General features: G+C 37.7%; 1 protein-coding gene across 1 annotated transcript in view; it reads left to right on the top strand.

Moving 5' to 3' along the window:
- Positions 1-5,121, top strand: part of dnah2 (dynein, axonemal, heavy chain 2) — a 121,179-nt gene that overhangs the window by 85,357 nt on the left and 30,701 nt on the right. The gene's annotated exons all lie outside the window — the stretch shown is intronic.

The raw sequence follows: 5,121 nt of genomic DNA, 5'->3' as shown, positions 1-5,121 counted from the left end.
TGTGTCCCTGTGATGGACTTGCGACCCATCCAGGGTGTACCCCGCCCCTCGCACAGTGATTGCTGGACATGAGCACCGGCGACCCCCGTGACCCAAAATGGAAGAAGCGGGTAAAGAAAATGGATGGATGGATGGTAATAAATGTTAGCAAAGAATTAAGAAATCCATTTGTACCAAAATAAGTATACTTTTGTCCTTTCACCAACACTATTTTTACATTGTTGTTGAGTTTAAAATGAACCCCCCCCAAAATAGAAAAATCCTAAGAATTATTTCTAAATGTTTGAATCTAATGTTAAAATTATGGCCCGCGAGTACTTTCATTTAGAAATTTTTAGCCTGTGATTCAAAAAGTTTGGACACGACTACTATTGATGTTTTAAAAAATGAAAACTTTCCTCGTCTCCATATATTTTACTGCTTATTCTTAGTCAGGTCTTATTCTTAGTCGGATTGTAAAACTAAGCTATACAAGTGGCTAGCTAAAAAACTATGTTTTAAACACCCCCCCCCCCCCCACCACACACACACACACACACACATCAGAGGATATGACCACCCTGCCAAGGCAAGTGACTGAGGACGAGGCCCTAATCTATCGATCCATCTCTCGCTCCATCCTACTATCACTCGTAAACAAGATGAGGTAAACACTCGCGCCCGACTTCACACTCTGCGAACCGCCCCAGTGCATTGTGAATGTCTTGGCCTGAAGACGCCAACAGAACCACATCATCCACATAAAGCAGAGATGAGACACTAAGGTTCCCAAATCAGACGCCGTCTTCTCCACCGTCTGCATCTCGAGATCCTGTCCAGGAACATCACAAACAGGATCGGAGACAAGGGACAGCCCTGGCGAAGTCCAACCCGCACAGGGAACAAGCTCGACTTTGTGCCAAGAAACCAAAACTATTACTAACTTATTCATGTTTTCAACCAACTTATCGTTGAGCATCTAAAAACACAACTCCCTAAGTAATGAATTAATTCCAATAATTAGACGCAGCACAAAGACCAGCTTTTGGATACCAATAATTCACAATAATTGAAAGGAATCAGTTGCGGGAAAGAACTTTTGGTAAAGACAGACTGCTTGATTTAGTTGTGTAATTCTAGCTAAATGGACCTAAACTATTTTAAGTAATATTTAAGACAAATGAATGTTTGTGCTTCTCTGACCGGTTCACTGATTGTTTATCCAAGTTTCCTTGCCTTTTCAAGTTGTAGGCTCTTGATATTGTCAAAGCACTTCTTCATGTGAGGTTGCATAGCTTGTGGGTTCTGAGACTGTCCTAGGATCTCCAGCACGTCATCATTAGACAGGAAATAGAATCTAGGGAAGATCTGCCTCTTGGTCTCCAGATACATGTCCAAGGCTTTCAGGATTTCTTCAAGTTTGCTGTTCATGTCTGACAGATTCTGTAATAAGCCTGAAACACAAAGCCAGGAAAGTTATGAAGAAATATTAAGCTGGAATGGTGTAAATGTAAACACGTACAAACATGGCAGTTTGGATTGATAAATGCTCTCATCATTTGCAGGCTGGTTTATTTTGTGAATGTTTATGAGGCATTCACACTAATGTGATCCAATTTTCTTCCATACGCTTTTCAGCATCTTTCTCGTTACACAATTGTTGTGCTATTTCAACAAATCATAAATAAAAAAGTTCAGCACTTTCAGGACAATCCTGCTATGATTTTTGGTATTGGTGCAACTTAAGCTTTTAGAAATATTTGGCCTTTTCTGCCATTTTTTTTCCTCATAGAAAATGAATTGAGCAAATTTTACATCCTTCAAATCTTTAGATCGGTTTACAATATTTTACTGCTCCTTTCACATTTTGTCCTGGTTCAGCTTCTTTCAGCTTCCTTGTGCAAACTTTAAAAAAAATTTCAGCTACTTTCAGCTGTTTTGTGCTTCTTTCTGATTCTTTCTCCTAACTACAACATTTTTGTGCTTCTTCTAACTTCTTTCTACTAATTTAGCTTATTATGCTCCTTTCAGCTTATTTATGCAAGTATCAACTTTTTCTGCTATTTCAGCTACTATTTAGCTGTTTTATGTTAATTTTAGATATTGCAGCCAAATCAACATTTTTTGCACTCATTTCAACTTTTTTCAGCTTATATCAGCAAAAAGGTGATCTCCTCACTTTCTTCTGGTAATTTAAGCATCTTTATGCTTTTTTTTTAGCTACTTTCAGCTGTTTTTTTAAGCTAAGTATAGCTTTTTTCCAGATAATTTCCACATTTTTGTGCTAATTTCTGTTTTTTTTTCAGCCTAATTGGACAAACATATTCTTTCTGCTTTCTTCAACTAATTTAAGCTTGGTCTACCTTTTCAGCTACATTTTTAGCCTTTTTTGGGGGGGCTAATTTCAGTTGTTCTCTGATAAATTCAAGTTTTTTGTGATATTTTTGGCTACTTTAAGCAGCCTAATTAACTTCTTTCTGCTAATTTCAGCTTTTTATGCTCCTTTCAGCTTATTTATGCTTAAGTTATTTCAGCTACTATTTGGGGAGTGGTGGCACAGAGGTTAGAGAAGGTGGCCTGTGATGGGAAGATCGCCGGCTCAAGCCCCAGTACTAAGCACCCACACCTCCCTCCACCCTCATTCGCCCCACTCTGGGCCCATGAGCAAGGCCCTTAACCCCCATCTGCTCCCTAAACAGGTCTCTCTTGAAAATGAGTTCTCGTGGCTTAATGAGACTACCTGTATAAATAAAGGGCAAATGAAATGAAAAAAAAAAAATAAATAAATTATCTGTTTTATGCTCATTTTAGCTTTTTCCGCTAATTCCACTATTTTTTCTCTCATTTCAACTTTTTTCATCCAAATTCAGAAAAAAATTGTGCTCTATACACTCCCTTCTGGTAATCTAAGCTTCTTTCTGCTTTTTTAGCTACTTCTCAGCCATTTTGTTTTTGCAAATTTTTGCTTTTTTCAACAATTTTAACTTTTTTTGTGCTCATTTCTACTTCTTTAAGCCTAACTGGGCAAACATGTTATTTCTGCTTTCTTCTGCTAATTTAGGTTTGTTCTACCTTTTCAACTACATTTCGGCTTTTTTTTTTTTTTTTTTAGCTAATTTCAGCTGCTTCTCAGCAAGTTCTTCTGCAATAAGCATTCACACTGCATTTTCACAGGAAATGCAGTTTCTATAGTTTTTTTTCTTTACAGTTTAAAAACAAGGCAACACACAGATATTGTTGTTGTTGTTTGAAGATATCAAAGAGGAACTGAATTTGTGGGTGGATTAAAGAAAGAAAATGTGCTGCAGTACCAGGATGGTGCGTCCCTGTTAAGGCGTTGTTGTTCTCGTTGAGGCGACACATTATGGTTTTCCAAATGGCACTAACGCCTTCAAACTCTTTGCACTCATGTGGAAGCCGATCTCTGATGTCCTTTCCTTGAAAAATGTTCTGGGGAATGGAAAATAAATGGCGGTGACCGAAACGGAGAGGTCATTTGGGGAAAAAAAAAACAATGAAATTCAACCTAAGCTTGGTACAGAACATGAAAAAGTTGTTATGGAGAGAAAAAAAATTAAGTGTTTACAACCTAAAAGAAAAATTATACTTCAAAAATCATATCTAGTTATTATTTGAGGGGGGAATAATAGATGGTGAATGTTGGGGCCTGGAAAATTAAAAATGAAACTGAAGTGTTTTAAAAACAATCAATGCCAGCGAGTTTAACGCCACAGTGTTTCAGATAAACCTTGCTTTAAGTCAGAATAATTATTAGTGTAATGAAAATGTTTCTTTGTGAAAACGATGTCGTATTTGTGAGTGTAAAGTTTTGTATTATTTTGACCATAAAGATAACTCAGAAATATACGTATCATCGGTGCTGCTCTCAGAGACTGTTCAATATCTCAGCTGTCAGATGTTTTTATATCATGTGCAATAACGTCAAAACACACAGTATTACTGTATATAATAGTACTCTCTGTACCTCCAGATAAATCCAGTTACGCTGCACAGTAAGAATCATCTCAATGACTTCCAACATGTGAGACAGCTGCTGCTCCCATTGCTCCACCTGCTGCTCAAAGGCTTTAACAAATCGTGACGCCTTCATTGTGGACAAAATAACTTGATTGTCGTCCAGAGTCTGGAAAATGTCTTCAGTGCCTCTGAAAGAGATAAGGTGTGAAACCACGACTTGGTTCAGATAGACTTCAGCACTTCAGTGGGTACAATGGGTTTTGTTGGTAATGGTAATGTGTGGTCAGTATTTGGATTCTTATAACGTCTTACCTCCCTATCAGTCTGGTTTCAGGAAACGACACGGCACGATGACGAAGGTTTTTAATGATGTTGTTGAAGCTTTGGATGCTAAAGATTATTGTGCTGCACTTTATTTAGACCCGTCTAGAGCTTTTGACACTGTGGATTATAACATCTTATGTCATAAGCTCTCAGAAATTAGTTTCTCAGACCACACTATCGGTTGGTTCTCTAATTATCTCTCAGATCCGAGGCAATGTGTTCAACTTAATGGTACTTCTTCCAGCTATCTGTTAACAACGGTGTACCACAAGGTTCAGTGTTAGGACCCACCCTCTTCACAATCTACATAAGTAATGTAAGTCAGTTCATTCCTGATGCATCCTTCTCCTACTCTGCTCCTGTATCCTAGAACACCTTGCAAAAAGATCTGAAGCTCTCGACCTTGACCTCTCTAAGGGACTTTAAACATCTGCTAAGTTCATAGCAAAAACCAACGCAGACATGTTCCTGTTTTTTGTATTTTATATCGCTTTATAATGTAGCTGTTTTTGTTTAGCTTTTTTAAAATATTTTTTAAAATTTATTTTTAATTTTATATGTTTTTTTTATGATTGTTTACTCTTGTCATTGTTGTCTGCTGTTGTCATCACTCTTTTAAAAACAGTTCTCTCTTGTAAATGAGTCCTCGAGGCTCAGTGAGGCTAATCTGCATAAATAAAGGTTGAATGAAAAGGAGATGCAACATAGAGCAAAGAGGGAGGTAGATAAGGCAAAGCATAACGTGTATAATGAGGTGTAAGGAAGGTTGGACACTAAACAGGGCAAGAAGGAATTGTACCGATTGGCAAGACAGAGGGATCAGGCTGGAAAGGATGTGCA

The sequence above is a fragment of the Nematolebias whitei genome, chromosome 1 (assembly GCF_014905685.2).
Source record: "Nematolebias whitei isolate Nwh7 chromosome 1, NemWhi1, whole genome shotgun sequence".
Lineage (NCBI taxonomy): Eukaryota > Metazoa > Chordata > Actinopteri > Cyprinodontiformes > Rivulidae > Nematolebias > Nematolebias whitei.
The sequence above is the reverse complement of the archived record's forward strand: the minus strand, read 5'-3'. Positions and strand labels throughout refer to the sequence as shown.